Source organism: Suncus etruscus, chromosome 1 (assembly GCF_024139225.1).
Source record: "Suncus etruscus isolate mSunEtr1 chromosome 1, mSunEtr1.pri.cur, whole genome shotgun sequence".
Lineage (NCBI taxonomy): Eukaryota > Metazoa > Chordata > Mammalia > Eulipotyphla > Soricidae > Suncus > Suncus etruscus.
The window spans coordinates 9,523,538-9,544,469 of record NC_064848.1 but is presented as its reverse complement, the minus strand read 5'-3'; the positions used below and the strand labels follow the sequence as shown (position 1 = coordinate 9,544,469).

General features: G+C 45.7%; 1 non-coding gene across 1 annotated transcript; it reads left to right on the top strand.

Annotated features, from left to right (window-relative positions):
- The first annotated feature begins 16,601 nt into the window (after positions 1–16,601).
- Positions 16,602–16,756, top strand: LOC126033039 (small nucleolar RNA SNORA76). Its single transcript, XR_007504201.1, has one exon. It is a non-coding gene; the product is annotated as a small nucleolar RNA SNORA76 (small nucleolar RNA).
- Positions 16,757–20,932: the final 4,176 nt, after the last annotated feature.

Here is a 20,932-nt window from a genome sequence, read left to right as displayed (position 1 = left end):
GATATGCAGCTATCTTTGAGTAGGAATGGGTTTTCTAAATCTGGTAGCAAACCTAAAAAAACTACCTGAAAATGAAAACAAAACCCTAAACTGGGAGGCTGGAGCAATAGCACATAGATAGGGCGTTTTGCCTAGCACACCGGCTGACCCAGGACAGACCTGGGTTCAATCTCCAGTGTCCCCATATAGTCTTCTGAGCTAGGAGCGATTTCCTGAGCACATAACCAGAGTAACTCCCTGTGCATTACCGGGTGTTGGCCCCCAAAACAAAACAAAACAAAAACTCTAAACTGGACATAGTACAAAGCTTGTGCCAAGCTGACCTGGGTTTTAGATTATCAGCATTCATATGATCACCTAAGTGTGAGGATGATTTGATTGGCTGCAATATCCGTTACCCCACTAATATCAAGATCTGGCTGGTGGGGCTGGCTAGGTAGGTGGTCCCCTTCATCACTCACCATTCCATGTGCTCCCTCTGGAAGCTGTGGGCTCTATCAAAGAGGATGAGCCTTCCCTGAATAGAAATAGACAGTTCTTTGGTCAAGGGTATACAAATAGCTGTGCTCACCAGCTAGAGCCTCTAAATACACTCCCCCATGGTCACTTGGGCCCCACAAGCAGGTGAAGTAAGCCCTGAGCACTACTGCATATGTATATCTAAAAATAAAATTTAAAAAAGTATTCCACTAGCAGAATAATAATATCATCATAATTATCATCATCATTTCAGCTTCTAGGAACTAGGGCAGAATATGTGGGTTTTGTTCAATTGAGATAAAAGCCAGACACATGTGTGCAAGGCATGTGATCTCCCAATGAGCTATATCCCCAGTCTATATGATTTATATAAATGTGTGCATTACTGAAATTATGAGTAAGAGTTGGGGGAGGGATTGAAGGATTAGGTTCTCCTTTTAATTTTTCTATTAAAGTAGTGGGATTACAAGCAAACATAACAAAACAAAAACTAGCTGCTTACTTTCCTTCTGTTTTTATTTTGAGCTTAAAAAGTTAATTGCCCATGGGCACTTAACTTGAAATAACTTTTTTAAATGGCCTCTTCTGCCCACAAAAATATATCTGTGTAAAATACTCTCCAGATATGATAGAAACAAACACCCAGTTTGGGCACACAGTTTTGTTCAGCTATCTTATTTTATTTTATTGCCATGCATAGCTGTGCTCAGGATTCACTCCTGACTCTGTACTCAAGGATAAGTTCATATGGGGTGTTGGAATCAAACTAGGCTGGCAACATGCAAGGCCAGAGATCTACCCACTATACTATTTCTTTTTTTGTTTGTTTGTTTGTTTTGTTTTTGGGCCACACCCGGTAACGCTCAGGGGTTACTCCTGGCTATGCGCTCAGAAGTCGCTCCTGGCTTGGGGGACCATATGGGACACCGGAGGATCGAACCGCGGTCCGTCCAAGACTAGCACAGGAAAGGCAGGCACCTTACTCTCTTGCGCCACGCCCAGCCCCACTATACTATTTCTTTAGCCATTGATTTCCCAGCTGGTCTTTAACAGCACTAGGTCAGTGGCTAAATAAAGCCCCTAAAGGGAATCAGAGCAATATGGTTCTGAGTGAAGAGATAGTTGTGGTCCCCAAAGAAAAATAAAATAAAATAAAAAACAATAAAAACAACACCTCCCAAAGGGCTGAAGGAACTATAGAACACATGAAAGTAGCTGATTCTTGAGTTGCCTTCTGTGGCTCAGTGCCCTCATCAACATGTGGCTCATCTACTTTTTTCTTCTCTCCTACTTCCTCCTCTCTTCCACTTCCACAGCATCTGATTCCACCAGACTCAGAGCAAATCAGGGTAGAGGGTACTCCTGCAGGGGCACAAGTGTCTCCCACTTCACCCAGTGACATCTTGGTTGTCCTGAACATTTGCTGTGGCTCAGGAACAGGTTCTGAGCCCTCTAGCTTCTGGAATCAGCAGGGGCTGGAAGACAGGCACAAGAGTCTCTGAACTATTGATCAAGTTAGGACCCTGGCCCTGAGAGAGACTGATGCCACATGGGAAAGAAGCAGGTGGGCTGCCAGGCCAGAGAAAACTAGTGAGGCAAATGCTGTATTTTGGACAGGTAAGAGAGATGCTCAATCAGGTCTATTTCATTCTCTTAGGGGACTCCTGGTACTGTCTAAGGACACTGTTTGGCTGATGCAGCTGTCGCTAGGTGATTTCCTTGTGAATAGGGGATGCACCTGCCATTGGCCAACAGACAGAACCACTACCACCAAGGAAATTCTCCTGCCCACTCCCCATTTCAGTAGCACACAGAATTCTTCCCCTGTGGGTTAGTCTTACCAAAGGAGGCTAGAGTCCCCTGGCTCTCCCATCTGCAAGTTCTCAGCCACTTGCTATTCCAGAGAAGCAGAGATTCCCCCTTTCCTCACACCAAGATTGGTGCAGAGAATCAATGACTCAGCTTCATCGGCCAGTAGATTGCATTACCAAGGAGCAGGGTGAGTTAAGTTATGACCATGATTGATGTGGCTATAGTGCTGGACACATGACAAAGTACTTACTGTGCTTAGTCTAGCCCACATTGGGGTCCTTTCAGACAGAGAGAGGGAAGGCCACACATGTTTCTCATTCACCCATGACAGGAACCCCTTGTCATAGCCCTCTCCGTGATTTCTGCCTTTAAGCCTCACTCTCTGCAAGGGTGCTCAGGCCATGATGCTCTTGCTCCTCAGGACACCCTAGTGGTATGATAAGATTGGTGACTGGTCTGGAAAGAGGGTGCCCTGAAATAGATGGGTTAAGTGTCAGTGTTGTGTATCTGATATATATATAAGTTTGGAGAGAGGGTGAGAAGTAAGAGTTGGCCAGGGAGCTAGACACACAGGAGTCTGCCTTCCCTGTTACTGGGGACTCCTGCCTCCAGCCATGGAGTCTCCTGGTGGCTGCTTGACATAGAATTTATGATTATAATTATGACAAGAGGCTCCACTCAGCTGATCAAACTGAAAAAGATCAAGGAGGAGAAAGTGGGGTGGGTTCTTTCTGGCTTGCTCCAACCTTGCTATAGCACAAGGCCTGACTCATGGGGGGCCTTTCTGATGCAGCAAGGGGCCGACAGAGCAAGTGTGAGCTGAGTGAGGAGTCTGATCAGAGAATCTAAGGCCTGGGGTGCTTCATTCCATCCAGACGTGCCATCTGCATGCATATCCAGGTATGTCACATGTGTATATATCCACTGAATGGCTTCTTCTAGCCACAGTGAGCATGCCATAGAAAGTTCAGAGTTTCTTAGGGGCTGGGGAAGGTGGAAAGCTGAGGCAATAGGGCCACCTAAATGAGTTTTTGCAAGGGTCTTGTGGAGAATTCTGTTCTGCCTCTCATGGCTCTCTAGACAAAGACAGGGAGTTGGAAAAGGTGATATTGACTATGTAAGGGTGGTGATGGCTCATGACAAAACCTTGTAATCATGAATAATAACAGCTGAATTTTGATGAATGACTAACAAGTCACCTTCTGTGCTGGTCTGTTGTAAATGCTCCAGTTTGAGTCTCCAGCTTCTCCATCCAGCTCTCAGCTAGGCATTTCTCTGAAAGTAGAGTCCTCACAATCCAAAACCAATGACATTAAGGCATTGAGATTTCCTAGATAGCCTGGGCAGACATGACATCAATAGTTGACATTTCTTCAAGGAAGAATGGAGGCTTCCTTGGGAGAGAGACAATTCTGACCCTGCTTTTACTTCTGCTGATGTGCCCTGTCTCATTGCTTGCCTTATGAACCCAAGACTTGGCCCCCCACCCCAGACCCTCAACTGCCTGTCTACTCCACTACCAATTCTCTGCATATACATCTCCAACTGGATTTTATTTTTGGTAGAAGGAACCCAGATGGATTCATCTTAAGCATCTGTTGATATAATTCTCCCAAGCTCAGTTAATAGTTTCCCTAGGCTCTGAAGCCCAAAGGACAAGCCTCCCAGCAAATGAGGATGCTAAGTTATTTATCCCAAGGTTCTTATGTCCTTCTTATCGCAACGTTCAGGCTCTCAATGGCCATCTTTCCTGAGATGCTCTGGGAAGGTCCATATCAGTTAGTGGACAGAGCTGGATCCCTAGTCAACTTAACAATGGGCTAACCAGGAGTGATGGTGGGGGTTGTAATTGGTGTTGTGGGGGAGGTGGCAACTACCCAGATAAGATAATGTGGCTTTGAAGATCATAAATTTTAGCATTATCTCCTAATATTTCTATGTCCTTTACCCTGATTCCCTGACATCCTGAGTTCACATAGAATGTTTCCTGGAGTCTCTCATCTGTTTATATTCTGTTTTCAGGTTATCCTTGCATGCTCTAGAAGGTTGAAAAGTTTTCTCACAGGGCTGAGCTTATTCAGATTACCTTATTGTTTACCATCAACCATCTAAGACAGTGTTTCTCAATTCATCCCCTGCCAGATACTCCAGGAGGCTACAGGTGAAAATTGCATAAGTGGGTGGCCATAGCCCAGGACTAGGGGGCCACAGAGATAAATGAGAGTGGAGAAAAACAGACAAATAACGAGAGAAGAGAACAAATAAAACACTGCACCAAACCCAACTCTTCCTCTGATTTATGAAATAGAGCAAATTCTAAATTATCCTTCTTAATCAAGTATCACTCAATTCTGAGGGAAGTGAACACTCAGAAAATATTTGAGAACCTGGAATAATTTAGCAGTGCTTCCAGGATGGATGAATGCACACTACCTCCAGGGAAATGACTGCTAAATGAGAATAGAAGTACCTGAGTCCCATGATTGGGGTGTTCCTTGAACCTAGCATTATATTGTGTAGCAAATTTCTTCGATGGTACCTGATTTGTGTCCATTAACCTTGAATGTTAACTACCTCCAACTCCTTCACTTCCATCCTTGTATCACATGGATGGCCATATCCCCTCTCACACTGACAATAGGATAAAACATTAGTAGATCAAAAGGATGGGATCAAATTAGAGCCATGACTGCTAGAAAATGAAAGTTGAAATGTATACAAAAGTCATTGTGTGTTTGGTATACACATACATATATGTGTATCTGTGTCAAAGGAAATGCAATGTACTAAGCATACGACTATGAAAGAACATCCTCGTAAAACTCTTTCCAGCTTGAGAAGTTAGCTTTATTTTGGGACTAAACCTAATTGTGCTCAGGGCTTACTCCAGGATCTGTGCTTAGGAATCACTCCTAAACTTGGAGAATTATATAGGATGTAGGGTATCAAACTCCTTCTAACTGTGTTCAGTGCAAGACCCCTATCCACTGAAGCTCTGACTCCAAGAAGTAAGGTTTCATGTCGCATGACCAAACTGGTGGTTGAATTCCTTGGCCTTTAGTAGGTGGCTCAAAGACAGAAAGTTCAGTCCAGAGGGAACCAGAGATACACAGACCAGTGCCCAGGATTTCATGGCCTCATTCCAAAATGGTTTTCATTCTATGTATTTTTCTTCATGTCTGTTTTTTTCTCATATGAACATACTTATAGTCTCTTTTTCATTCTAAGCAGGAAAGCTAATGATGGTTAATAGAATCATCACGGAGAGGAATCCTTAACTCTTCAAACCTGTATTTTATAATTTGAGCACAAAGGAACAAGAGGCAGGATTGCAGTGTGTGTGTGGTGTGGGGTGGAGGTGGGGGAGAGAGATTCACAGCTAGACCCAAGTCTGTAGGGAACCTGTCAATGCTTTGCTAGCTCTTAGAGCTTGCTCATTGGCACAGGGGTGATGCAGGTGCTGTCCATACCATTTGGGGAAAGCTTTCCAATGACTTGACAGGCCTCTGCTGGGAGCCTTAGACGTGACAGTCTCAAAATACCTAGCTATTTGTATGGGGCAGACATAGCTATGATTTATGTTGGAAATAAAGGAGACAATTATGGTTAACTTGTACAGTTGGGAACAGAGCAGAGAACAGAAATCCCAAGCTCTTGTTTTATTTTGGAACACCAGTACTCTGCCCAAAATCCTGCAGGAAAGAAGAGGGCAGTGCCACCTCTTAACGATGCCCATGGGTTGTGTCTTCTCTCCCTACTGCTACAGTGACAGGGACACAGGCTCCATTGGGATGGACACATGACCCTGGAGTCAGAGAGAAGAGAACATAAGATGGAGCTGTTGGGGCCTCCCACCTTCAAAGCCTGTGTTTTGTTAGTCTGCTTTGGGCTAAGCTTTAAGCTAAGCCTTTGATGTGCAGGAGCCAGTTGCCCCAAGCACAAAAGGTGGTGAATCCAGTTTTGGAAAAGAGGAGCGCCTGAAGGGTTAGTGGATTGCTATATAGTCTCATGGTCAGTTAGAAATGTCTCGTCTAGTCTCGGGAAGGAAGCTTCCAGCACAACGAGAAGTGAGTGATCCAGAGACTCATCCTAGAAGGCTGTCAGGCATTAGAACAACCAGTGATCAGTGTTTCCCTGCCAGTCCCCAAGTGGAATGACCCAACTGTGAGTTCAGCCTCCCAAACCCAGGAGCCGCATGACCCTCAGAGCATGTGGGCGCTCTGGAATCTCTTCTTAGGGCCAGAACTGCAGAACTTCAGTGCATGGCTAAGGACTGAAACCAAGGGACTCGGGAACTGGACACAAAAAGTAAGCTTGGGGTTGCCTACACTCTCATAGAAAAAACTGGCTTCTGGATGGGTATCTAAAAGGGGTGATTATAAGGCTGTCAGATGTGTGTGTGTAAGAATAGAACATGTATACATACGTTCAGGCATGTGCCTGTACCTTTGTGAATTTGAGTGTATACATGTGCATTGCCACATGCATATTCATGCCCATGTATGTGAGTACTTTAGGGTAGGGATGAGGTGTGGGGGGGGGTGGCAGGGACTGACCCTGCTTTTCTCATTCCCGTGGGAGGCGGTCCTTTCCCCCCAATGACTCCAGGTAGCTGCACAATATCAGAGGAGACACATGGCCCAGAACAAAGCAAAACCCTCAAAGGGTCTTTCTCGCGTCTGCTGCCAGACAGTTACCTGCCCTTTCATCTGCTTCTCCCATTCCTGCCCGCCTGTGCCCCTGCTGCCTTTCATCTCCCAGCACTGCAGTTCTCATGTCTTCTCTCTTGTCTCCCCATCTGTCTGGACTGTCCTGCTTCTCCTTTGTCTTTGCAGAGTAATCCCAGCCTCTGCCTGTCCCTCCTTCTGCCTGGGCTGGGTTGTCACTCTCAGTCTGTCATATTTCTCTATCCTCTAGGCTCAGGCCAAGCCAAGTGGCTGTGTGGTCCATCCCTCCCAACAGCCGCATCCCTGAGGAAAACTAGCACTGCAACCGAGGCTGGTTTGGCTTTGGTCTGATTTTCCTCCCACTTAGTGGTGTTTCATTCTTTTGGTTTTCAGAACCTCCTTTGCAGCCTGGGATGTGAAGTTTGAGGGTGTGTGAGGATGCCTGGGGCGCTAAGGGCTGTGAGGCCCCCCACCTCTGGGAACCCACCACCCCTTCCCTATTGGGAATGTGCCCAACGTCCTGTCTCACAAATTGGGATGGCTCCCCGTGCCGCAGGCTTCGGTGACAGCCACCAGATGGCAGGGACTGGTTTTTATAGTAACTCATTAACGTCTTGCCATCCTACAATTAAGAAAGCATTTAATTGCTTTTTCTCAAGCCATCCTATGAGCGGCTCAGGGGGAGCTTGTGTTCATCATTGGAACCAATTTGCAGCTAGAGCCAGAAAGGGTGGGAGCAGTGGGGGTGCAGGGAGCAGCCAGCTTCCCAAGGACTGCCATCTTTGGGCTTTTGAGAAGGACAGGAACACAAAACTCCAGCACCTCCCCACCCAGCTGTGCTAAATTCTGACTTTGAATGTTCTCAGAGGTAGCCTTTAGGTGACCTCCTGCGTGTGTTTGGAGGTGTGTGTTGTTGGATCACATCTGGCTGGGCTCGGGGCTTAATTCTGCTCTATACTCTGAGATCCAACACTCCTGGTGGGATTTGGGGACCTGATGGGGTGACAGGGATCAAGTCAAGTGCCCTATCTGCTGTACTATGACTCTGGCCTCAGGGTGCCCCCCCCCAACTATTGAGGAGAATGTGGCCAGAACAGGCAAGGGATTTGCCCCAGGTGCATAGGCTCAGGGTTGGGGGAACCCCTGCAGCAGGCTGAGGTCTAACCTCAATTGCAGAGGTCTAACCTGACTCTGTGCCCTCAAGTGACCCAGCTAGATGCTGGAGTCCCTCTGCATGTGTGTGGCCTGCAAAGTCACATCACTTGGACTCAAACAAGGTTTACTCAGTCTGCAGGGCCACATAACCCAGAAGTGGTAGTGCATACAGTGCAGTTCTCTGGATGGATGAATCTGACTCACATTTACAAAGGCTGACTCTACCTTTCTGTGCCTCACCTATCAGCAGCCAGGGCAATCTCCCTGCAGCACTAGGGTGGGGTTCTAAGTCACACCCTGCACCTGCTGACTAGGGTGAGCCTATGGGGGCCTTCTCTAAACTGTACTTCTGATCCACTGTGACACCCTTACTCCAGGATGGTCTCTAGGAATGTCACCTTCTGTGCTCCCTATTGTTCCCTTTTGTGCCACATGCCTCCCATTCTCCTCGTCTTCCTTACAAACCTGACACCAAACAGGAGAGGAGAGGCAGAAAAAAGAGAAAGGAAAAGAGAGGGAGAGGAGAGAAAAAGAGAGGAGAAAGAGATAAGTAAGATAGGAGAGGGTAGAAAGAGAAAAGAAAGGAAAGGAAGGAAGGAAGAAAGAAGGGAGAAGAAAGAAGAAAGAAAAAAGAAAGAAAGAAAGGAAAGAGAAAGAAAGGAAAGATAGAAATAAAGGAAAGAAAGAAGGAAGACTGAAAGAAAAAAGAGAAGAAAAGAAAGAAGAAAAAAGAATTATAAAAAGAGAAAAAGAAAGGAAAGAAAGAAAGAAGTAAGAAGGAAGGAAGGGAAAGAAAGAAAGAAAGAAAGAAAAGAAAGAAGAAAGAAGAAAGAAAGAAAGAAGAAGAAAGAAAGAAAGAAGAAAGAAAGAAAGAAAGAAGAAAGAAAGAAAGAAAGAGAAAGAAAGAAAGAAAGAAGAAAGAAAGAAAGAAAGAAGAAAAGAAAGAAGAAAGAAAGAAAGAAGAAGAAGAAAGAAGAAAGAAAGAAAGAAAGAAAGAAAGAAAGAAAGAAAGAAAGAAAGAAAGAAGAAAGAAAGAAGAAAGAAAAAAAAAAAAAAAAAAAAAAAAAAAAAAAAAAAAAAAAAAAAAAAAAAAAAGAAAGAAAAAAAAAAAAAAAAAAAAAAAAAAAAAAAAAAAAAAAAAAAAAAAAAAAGAAGGAAGGAAGAAGGAAGGAAGGAAGGAAGGAAGGAAGGAAGGAAGGAAGGAAGGAAGGAAGGAAGGAAGGAAGGAAGGAAGGGTCTAATACCAAATCCCATAGCTTCTCATGGGGACCTCAGGTGTTCATGAGCAAGAGCTATGCCCAGTAGAGGGTGCTCCCAAGTACTTTCTGGTCACAAGCCTTTGGGGACTGTTGGTGCAGTGGAGACCAGTCAGCCTGGCCTCAGGCCTGATTGGACCTGTTCCAGTTTGACTCTTCCCTCTACCCAGTTCTGCTTTATTCTCTGTCCTCATGTCCCAAGGTATCCTTAGTAAGAACCCTTCTTTTTTATGTCTGTTCAGTTTAGGGGCCACATCTAGGACTCAGGGATCAATGCTCATGGTTATTCCTGGTGGTGCTCCGGGGACCACATGGTGTCTAGGATGGGACCTGGGGCTCAGCATGCTATGCCTGTACTTAAGCCTTTTGTGTCATCTCTGCTGCCCCAGAACCGTTTCCTAAGGAATATCAATGTCTGGATGTAAGTATTTGCGGCAGTTTCCTCACATCAATTAATAACCAACAATTTAAGAATTGGACAGGAGCATGCCCAATCCTGACACTGTCTCCCTGGGGAATGTCTGCTTACATCACGAAAGGGCTCCTTCTTCAAGCCCACCTTGAACTGTAGGGACCTCTCCCTCACTAATGTTAGCAGTGTGTTCAGATCAGACACTCTCAGGTTCTCTTCCTCAACTTTGAGTCATTTGCTAGAATTGTTCCCTTAACTCAGAAAGCCCAGTTTACTCAGACTTAGCACATAGGATATTGTTCAGGAAAAACCAGTTGAAAGTGATGAGGAAAGCACAAACACAGGGCTTCCAACCCAAGAGTGCCATTCTCACCAAATCTCTACCTCTTCACTATCTTGGAAGTTCCTCTTCTTAAGGTTTTAGTGGAAACTCTATTCCTTAGGTACTATTGCTTAAAACATTAATCATTATAAATAAAACTCAGCCTTCAGATAACTCAGCAGAGGCCCGACAGCACTTTGGTGGCCTACAAGCAAGTTCAGAATGGGCCACTGAAGCTGAAAGGTGATGCTAAGCTGGGCATGACCAAGTGGAAGAAGGAAAAACAGAAGGACAAGGACAAGCTGCTGGAAGTGATGGGCACCAGCAAGAAGAACGAGGAGGAGAAGTGGCGGCCTGGGCAAGGGGACCCCAGTGCAGGCGGCCTTGAAGAGAACACAGGAGAAGCAACATATGGAGAGGATCCTGAAGAAGGCATCCAACACCTACAAGCAGAGGGTGGAGGACTTCAACCAGCACCTGGACAGGCTGACGGAGCACTATGACATCCCCTAAGTGAGCTAGACCAAGTAGCTTGGGACTGTGTTTGGGGTCCCATGGGGCTCTGCACAGCCCCTCTGGAAGGCATTAATGTAGCTGCCTCAGACACGGTGTCTCACCCGTAGGGGCTTCGGTGTGAGGGGGTGTCTGAGGAGAGATTCTTCCGTGGATGCTCTGGGCTGCCAGCCCTGGGTGACAGTGAGAGCATGAGGGTTGAGCCCTGGGAGCTATGGCAGAGCTGTCATTACCCACTGTTCACGTCGTCGTGGGATGGAACATTGTTGTGCAAGAATCAGCTGTGACCACTTGACACATAAGGGATCTGGGGGAGAGATGGCAGGGGGAGACAGGCCAGGTACCCCCGGGACTCAAAAAAACAAAAACCCCAACTCGGCCTTATCCCTTCTGGGAAGGGTGTGTGTGTGTTCCTGGAGTGGGACTGAAGATCCAGCCTCTTATCATATGGTTGGTTCCCCACTTTCAGCTTCCATCCATAAATATTTCTCCCAAGGTTGCAGGGTTACCTTTATCTCCCTCATCACTTAGGAAACTTCAAGGTTTGGGGAGCTGTTCGGTACAACTAGATGAAGACCAAATCAGTGAGAAATTTGTTTTTGTCATCTGAATGACCCAATATAGATTTCTTAGAAACCATAACCTCATGATTAATTATGGTGGCTCTTTAACATTTTTGAGGAAGTGACAAACTATTCCTCACTAGCTATCATTTTAAGTTCCATTGATGAGTAAGAATTCTAGTCTCCACATCCACTTATTAATCTCTTGATACATAGCTCTCCTGGTAGGGTGTGAGGTGGTATCTCATTGTTTGGATTTGTACTTCCCTGATGATAATTATTGATAGAGTCATAAATAATGACTTTAGTTCATGATAGAAAACTTCCTTCCATTTTCTGATTGGTGTGTGTATGTGTGTGTGTGTGTGTGTGTGTGTGTGTCTTTTCTAGACAAATAGCTTTTCATAGTCTTGGGTAATAAGAGTTCTTTGAATGTAGATATAGAATGTAGATATAGAAGTTACAAATGCTCCTCCTCCTGTCTTGCAGATTGTCCTTTCATGTGTTATAGTATTCTTTGCACAGAGCTTTTTAAAATTTTTAAGCAGTTCCATTGTGTTATTGTTGTTTGTACATCGAGCACAATATCTAAGATGGCATTGTTTAGATGAAGACAATGCGGATTACACCAATAAATTTGTAGTTTTTACATTTAATTGATCATATTTTAATTAGTTCTTACATATAGTGTAAAGCACAGGCCCAAATTCATTTTTCCTGTCCTGGTATATACTCTGTATACTCTGTATAGAGAGACTTATTCTTTCCTCATCAAATGGTCTTCACACTGTTGTTAAAAATAGCAGAGATGTTTATAGTTTTTTGGTTTGGTTTGGTTTGGTTTGGGGAGACTCAATTCTGATCCATTTACCCGTGTTCTCATCTTATATACTAATTTCTTATATACTAATTTTCCCACACTGGTCTTACTGTTTTATAATTGACATACATTGATAGGGTTAGCTAATACCTCTCTCACCTCACAGAATTACTGTAATTACTGTGTCTGTGTGTGTATGGAGTGAGAATATAGAAGGTCTTCTCTCTAAGCAACTTTCAAGTGTGCGATGCAGTTACTCTAACTGCACAAAAAAACTTAGTTTTCTAAGAACTATAAGGTTTTTATGTTCTGACCACCATCTTCCAATTCTCCATTCCTTCTAATAAATTCTGAAACTTGGAAGTATAAATCATCAACTTTGTCTTTTTTCTTTTATAGAAATTATCTTGACTAGTCTAAATTTTAGGATTACTTTATCTACTGGGGGATTAAATGCAGGACCTGGCATATGAAAGGCATGTGTTTTACCACTTGAGCCATAACCCTGGCCTCAAAGCAGTGGAATTTTAAAATGGATTATTGCATTGAATCTGCTTATCGATTTGCATTAATTTTAAATTAACAGTATTATTTATCTTTTAACCCATGATCCTGAGAGCAGACAAGAATGTGGCTAAGCAGCTTCACATTTCTATTTCTCCTTGTCATCAGTGGTAGAACACAGCAGGAACAGTGGCGAGGAGAATCTGGTATGTTTTGGAGAAAAAAGCCTGATGGATTAATCAGAGGCTCTTTCAGGCACAGTGAGGGGGAGAAGGCTGAGGGAGTGACCCAAACCTGGGTGGGTCACCTATGTGTTGCTGGGGAAAGCACTTAAGCTGTCTGAGGCCCGGGGACCTCATCTCTAGAACCCAGATAAATCTTTGTTCAACTAGACTGGCAGTAGATTTTTTCCTGTATGCAGAGGCTTTGAAATGTTAGATGAGATTTGCTACAGGATTCAAACCTACACACAGACATGCATTTGTGGGTTATAAAAGAAAATTTAAAGATAAAGGAGGACCATAAAGAAGGAAATGTGAAGAATGCAGCAGAAGGGACAGTCAGTGTGTCTCCTTTAATGAGAGCCAGCAGCACATGGTCCCGAAATGGAGGGAAGGGTAAGATAAGAAAGAGGGGAGAGTTTTGGTCTGAAGAGTTACTGGCATCAAGACATGGTCCCGGGCCCAGAGAGATAGCACAGCGGCATTTGCCTTGCAAGCAGCCAATCCAGGACCAAAGGTGGTTGGTTCGAATCCCGGTGTCCCATATGGTCCCCCGTGCCTGCCAGGAGCTATTTCTGAGCAGACAGCCAGGAGTGACCCCTGAGCAATGCCGGGTGTGGCCCAAAAAAAAAAAAAAAGACATGGTCCCTGGCCACGTCCCTTGGGGCCTCAGGGACTGTGAATATAACTCATTGAGCTAGTCATTTATTTCTAAGAAGAGGGACTGAATCTCTAGTTCCATTGGGCTCTTGGTGAAATGGGAGTGATGATCAGAAGACTGGATCCTAGTGGTTGGTCACAAGTTCCTGCTTCTTTAGCCCTGCAGCCAGGAGTCTTCTTAGAGCATCAGAGGGGGGAATCTCAGGTTAGATTGGGAGAAGGGGAACCCCTCTCTACCTGTCCAGTGGCTGGAGAACTGAATCCTTCAGCTGTGGTCTGTGTGTAACTACAGTCCTTATCTATGGGAAGTTGGGGTCTCCATACACCCCAGGACTCTGCCACATTCCAGCAACTACTTCTATTTGAAATTGACAGCTGGCTCACCCAGTCACCTCTATAATCCTCCTTCTTCCCATGCCAAGCCCCCCACATTTCCAGTGTGGCTTAGCATGACTCATCAGTGGCAGCTAATGTGAGGTGGGGGAGGGGTCCTATAGGACTCAGTTCTAGAGTGGAGAGTGGGTTCTGGCTAGTCTCTAAAATGATCTAAGACAGGGAGTCCAGTAGGTCCAGCTGGAACATGCAGGTGTATGATTCGGATACATCTCTTCTTCACCTGAGGTCCCACACAGAACAGTCTGCTATAGTGGTTCTGGCTCACATGGGGTTGGATGAGGGTTGGGCTGTTATGGCCACCCTAGCATAGCTAGGAATATCTAAATGAACAATGCCTTAGTGTCTCTGTCCCCACCCTGCCACTCATGCTGGGCAGGTCCCTCACCTTAGGGCTATTTCTTCTCTGTACAAACCTTAAAGAGACCTGTGACAGTGAAATGAACCTGCATCAAGGTGTGGTGTGACCCAAAGGCTGCCTCTGTATTGAGGTTCTAGGGAAGCTGGAATGATGGCAGGGTCCTAAGTCAACATGGTAGCAGAGGAGGGTAAACCAGAGTGTGAGGCTATACAATGGAGTACATAGTCTCAGGGGCCTCAGAAGCTCAGATGGTCTTTCGTGCACTGTGCTGAGATGTTACCCTTTCCCCAATTCCCTGCCTATCTTACCTGGATAGTCAGACTCCCCCACATGTGGGAGGGGTCTGTGGTTGGTACCGAAGGGGTTGCCTCAGGGGGAGAGAAAAGGATGGAGCAGGAGAAAGGAAGACGCAGCAGGGAGAGAAGAGACACAGGTTGGGTGCAGAAAGGCTGTTTAGCTTATAAGCCTTGTAAGATATGCACTTGGCGGTTAGGGCCTAAATAAAACTTTATGTCTCCTGAAAATTCTTCATCTGACTACAGTCATCATTTCCTCGCTGTTACCCTGAATACCTACAGACCTACCAGGCCATAGGGACTACAGACACTGGGCAGGGCCAAGAAAGGCCTCACCATCCATCCATCCATTCCATGCACCCCAGGACTATATAATTAATAATTAATACAACACTGAGAAGTAGGGGTCTCAAACTCGAGGCCCTCCGTACAACATTTTGTGGCCCTGCCCTAGAGGAATCTTGTTTTGTTTTGTTTTAGTTGTTTGGGTCACACCCCCCAATGTTCAAGGCTTACTGCTGACTTTGCACTCAAGTATCACCCCGACTTTGCCTCCTGCGGCCCCCAAGTAAATTGAGTTTGAGACCCCTGTGGAACACCTTGGGTTTTATCACCTACCGAGAAGCCTCTTTCAAGTCGAGTATCCACTAGAACCTGCTGCTCTGATTCACCCCATGAAAGGACTTGAAACACTATTAGCCAAGGGAGAGGCATCTGTCCAGGAGAAGTGTGAAGGGAAGCAGACTTGAGTCCCCAGGCTTTTGGTGACTGACACAGGATCTGCTCAGTGCAACACTGACTATGTACCAGACCCTAGACCCCCAGAGAAAAACAGGGTTCCAGCACAAATTTGATGGTTTGCATACATAGGGAGTCCCTCTTATTCAAGGTGGGGAGCCTCCCCAAAGTTCTTCTTCTAGGATGTCAGGCTCATGTGTACATATCTATCTGCCTCCAGCAGCTGAACTTCCAAGAACCAGACTGCCCACTGGTGAGTGGGGTATCTCTCTGCCTGCTCACAGCCCTCTGCAAAACCCTCCTATTGGACTGAAGCACAGTCATGCAGGAATGCAGGTACACACACAGGCATGCATGTAGGCACATACACTTTCATACATGCAGGGATGCATACAGAACATCCCAAGCTCAGGCACACTGATACACACACAGGCATGCATATGGTGCTCAAACAGGAGGGGTACCAAAGCACTCCCTGTCCTGGTAGTGGTGACCCAGGGAGGGGGAGCGTAGCCCCTGGAAAGCTGCAGACACTATTGGGCCACTTCCCCTTATGTGCACCCTGGAAAATGAGGACAGGAGCCCTCCCCATCAGGTACTATTCATTTGGGAATCATATGCAGAATATGCAAAGGTTAGAAGGTAAGAGAGCTCTTCAAGCTTGGTGTTACTGGGCAAGGGAGACAGCTTGTCTGCAAACACAGATAATCAGAGTGGAACATAATAGCCTGATAGGGAAGATGTATTTGCTGAATTGAGTTGATCCCAGTGGCTGCCTTCCCCAAGCTGAGAATTGCAGAATTGGAGACAGCTATGGTACTTGGATTTTATCTTCAGGGCTGCATTGTCTGTAGCCCAAATATCTGCCTTTTTCTATCCTGACTGCTTTCCAGACTTGTTTCTTTCCCATGCCACACTGGCCTGCAAGTTATCCCCTAGTCTTGTGTTGTGACCCTCATTTATGTGAAATGCTGGTCGAGGTGGAAGACAGACATGTAATCTGTAAGTTATGATAATGGAGAGAAATGAGGCTGGAAGCAGTATGGGAGGCGTTGGGACTCTCCTGTGCCTGATAGGAATGGAATGGACAAGGTAGACTTCCCAGAGAAGGTGACTTTTACTAAAAGTAAAAGTAGGGTTTACCAAGAGACTAGAAGAGAGGAAAGGTATTTCTGGAATGGCCAACATCACAAACTTAAGACAGTTTCAAGCCTGTGGTATTTTTGAGTCCTGGTTCCTGACTCACTGAGGTTCCTATGTCAGGAGAATTTCCTAGAGTCAAAGAATCCTAAGTTAGAGAGCCTCTGAAGCACTGAGTTGAGTGTGTGTCCCTGGAGGTATATTATCATGACCTATGACTTTTGGCATTCAGTCCTGGGGCTGGTGTCAGTAGAAACGTCTGAGGTGCCTATTAAGACTGTAGGCCATGCACTGCATTTGAGCCTCCCGTATGCCTGCGGAATTCCCCGGGGGTATGGGGTTGGGGGTGATGTGTCAGGCTGCAACACCAGAGCATTGGCTTGAGCATAACTGGGGCTGCCAGCTCCCCTCACTGGCAGCTCTTGTAACCACAAGCAACTCCCCAGCCGGCATTGCCAGGTGCAAATTGTGCATAGGGTTGTGATAGACTTGAGCCTTCATCTTAAGATGTGGATATTTCCACTGGCTTTGGTACTCAGTACACAGAAATGAGAAGGGGACCCCCGCCCATGCACAGCATCAAACAACTGGAGCCCACAAACTTGTAAACTACGTTATGACACAACATACAAAAGAAACTTGGTAACATGAGAAGTCACACATTGTGGGATATATGTAGTGTTTGAAGCGGAGCAAAATTGAGTCTTGACTTTCCCATTTTGGCCACCAGGAAAGAAAACCGCCCACAGAATTATCCCAGACCATGAAATTAGTCTTGATAAAAATGACTACCTAGCTTCTGGAACAATGCCTCTGACATTTCCTCAAATGAATGCTCCAGGAAAATGTTTGGAATTAGAAACCAGGATTGTACCTCACTGGTAAAGGCTTTTTGAAATGGTTTGATCTCATGGCTTTGCCTCAATATTGATAACTAAACCCACTGTTCCATCCAAGTTAATGTGTGTGTGTGTATGTGTGTGTGTGTGTGTGTGTGTGTGTTCCATGGCTACTTGTTCCCCAAATGCACACTTGAATATGAAAATTAAAAAAAAAAGACTGTAGGCCAGTCTCCTGTGCCAGGACAAACCCTCACCTCTTCCTGTGTGACTTCCGTAGCTTATGTAAACTTTCTGTGCCTCAGTTTCTTTATCTGCACAGTGGGGATGTGTGTGCTGACCTACTGTACTGGGCAGTTGATAGTGCTCAGAATTCCGCAGGAGCAGAGCCAGCTCTCAGCCAGTGTATAAGTTCTAGTTAAAAAGTGACTGAGCGGGGCCGGAGAAATAGCATGGAGGTAAGGCGTTTGCTTTGCATGCAGAAGGGCTGTGGTTCGAATTCCAGCATCCCAAAAGGTCCCCTAAGCCTGCCAGGAGCGATTCCTGAGCCTAGAGCCAGGAGTAACCCCTGAGCGCTGTCGGGAGTGACCCAAAAACCAAACCAACACAAAACAAAAAAAGTGGCTGAGGACTGAGGGCCGGAGCTATAGTACAACAGGTAAGGAGCTGGCCTTGCACACATCCATCCTGGGTTTGATCCAGTACTTATATGGTCCCCTGAGTTTTGCCAGTACTTCATAAGTGCAAAACCAGGAGTAACCCCTGGGCATCGAAAAAATAGCTGAGTTCTGCCTGGACATTGGGATGGGCCATCAACCACTGAAATCATGTAGAACAAACAGCCTCTATGGGAAAGGAAAGCAGCTATTACAGTCACACCAGCTCTACTATCCTCAGCTTTAGTGACCTACATCAGTTATAGCCATCCTCATCCTTTCCCATACCTTTCCATCCTTTCCATACCTTTCCCATACTGCATACCAAGACATCTTTTGCTGCTTAAATAAAGAGGCCACAGGTTCTGAGTTCATGAATCAGGGCAAGCACATGTCTCGTCCCTGGAATCAGCATAGCTTTAGACTCTAGACAGTTCTTAGGGGGAAAATGGGCCAGGGAAGGTCAGGACAGTGTATAGGATTTTTCTCACTAGATGCTGGTGGTGGAGTTGCTCGGAGGGGCAATACTGAATTGAGGTGGCTCTCCCCATTTAGTCACCTGAGCTGCATGTTTCCTCCAGCCTCCTTTCCCAGGTGACCTGGGCCTTCCATCTCCAAGAACACTTCAGAGCACATGTGCTCTCAGGGGGAAGGACAGTTCTCACTATCTATCACAGGCTCCCACAAAATGAGCTTAGAACCAGGTCATCTTCAAGGAAAAGGTGTCACACACATTCACTCAGCAGCCATTATAGAACTCATTAGTTTGCTAACGACATTTCCAGAGCTCCCTACCTGTGATGCTGTGACTGATGCTGACTAGTGATCTCAGAGTCTCTTTAATTTGTTGTGGAAGGCAGACTGTGTGCCCGTGTGCGTGCTCTTGTGCCTGCAGTGCATGTAAATGTGTGTGGCCTTCAAGATAATGCCATAGGCAGTGGAAAGAGGACAGACTGATGCGGAGCATCTCAGGAGTTGTGTGGCCATAGCAAGTCATTGATTTGCCTGGACCCCCTTGAGTTTACTGCCCAGAATGAATCTAACTAGGCAGCCAATCATGCACATCTCCATTTTACACACACTTGGACCAAAATCAGAGAAAATGAAAGCAAAAATGATCATTTCACATACAAGGTAGTATTTTTTTAGTTTGTGTTTTGGTTTTGGGGCCACTTACGATTCAGGGGTTACTGAATTACTCCTGATTATTCCCTGGCTAATACTTCAGGCAGGCTTGGAGTAACCTATTGGATGCCATGGTTGAACCCTGGTTGATTGCATACAAGATAAGCACCCTACCCACTGTACTATCACTTGGGCCCCGTTTCTTTTATTTTATTTTGGATCTTTTGGGGGAAGAGTTATTTTGGGGGGGCTTTTGTTTGCTTGCTTTAAGAGAGAAATGGAGGTATGTAGAGAATCACATTTCTGCTCCAGAACTCAGTTCTAGGTTTTCTTCCAATAAAGTGCTAGGGTATGTAACTGGCCAGGAAATGAGCTAATAGACAACCTTGTGGTGGTATTAGCAGGAATTCATGGAAGCTGCAGGTTAAGGAGCCTGATTAAGCTGCTGTAAGGTCCTATGTTGACCACAGAGTGCATCATAAAGACTCACACCACACCCAGCACAAGGCAGTGTTTCTACTCTTTGAATCTACTTACAGAGCAAGTATTTTTTCCCCTGTTCCACCTCTCTTCCAAGGTAAAGGCTATTTTCAATGTTCAACAGCTCCCCACCTCCCTGGGCCATCTAATGTTTCCCAAGGTTTCCCACTGGCTTTGAGAATGGGCAGGGGCTGAGATCAAATTCCAATTTTACTTTCTAAGTTTTTCACCCTTAACTCATGACCCAAGTTGCTTGCCCGTTTTTCTCTTCATCCAGCTCCTGTCAGGTGAGTTCACAGCGGAAATACTTCCAAGTGGGAAAGACAGATGTGCCAGTGAGACTCTCCACCATCTTGTGTCTGATGGTAGAGTTGTGGGAACTGTCGAAGACCTGGGACTATGCCCTTAGTACTCCTGGAGCAGGGAGCTGGCCCTGTACTTGGCTTTGCCCACCAAAGCAGAACAACCTCCCATAGGGTCAAAGAAAATGAATTTTCTTCTCAAGAAGCGAGAAATGTGCTCCCAAACTGTAAATGACTATTTCCGTATGTTCACCGTGTGTGTGTGTGTGTGTGTGTGTGTGTGTGTGTGTGTGTGTGTGTGTGTGTGTGTGCGCGCGCGCGCGCAAGTGGATCTGCTCTTGTTTGAGACTTGGCTCAAACAAGGTAAGGTAGGATGTGAAGGCTGTATGATAGCCTTCACAAGAGGTGGGATGTGAAGATTATACCATAGAGATGGAGCATAGGGACCTGGTTTTGATGGAGCAGGACACTACTGGGCTTGGCACAGTTCAGCTCCAGCTGGGTTGCTGCTCTCTTGTGAGACGATCTGTGGTGATGACTCGGGGGAATGAACTGCACATGCTTACGAGAATCTTTACTGGGCTCAAACCACTAATGTTTCCCCTGAAATGAAAAGGGCTTACTCCTCCCAGTGGTTCATAAGTGAGTTCTGGGTGTGGAGTTAGAGTCGGCCCATCAAGCAGGCCAGGAATCATTATGATGTGGGATTTGGCGTGGGACTGGGTTTGTACCATCCAACTTGACGAGGAATAGGCTTATCTAGTAAGAGCCAGTCACTTCCCTCTGGTTGTGGGTCCCCTTTCTTATGCTCTTCTTATGCTCAAGTCTTCCCCTGGGTAAAGGGACACCAAGTCTTCTTTTGTGTTGGACACCATGGGCACTGACGTTGAAGGTCAACTCCTTAGTTTGACATACCAGAGGCTTTCGTTCTAGAGTATCAATCTTTTCCATAACCAAATGGTTTCTTGTTGTCGACCCCTACTCCCACTTCCCCCCTGCTTCCATCTTTTTGTACTTAGCTCTTTCTTGGGAAATGTATTTATTTCAGTGGAACTAAGCTGTCCTTATGACCCAAATTTCTTCCCTCCATACCAGCTGTGCCCTAACTCCAATATTCTGCATGTTCCTGCATTCAGGATCTTCCCTCTCTCTCTAACCTCTGAGTCTCCAGTTTGCTGGGGCAGCATAGGAACCTCTGAACAGGCTGATATGTGCTC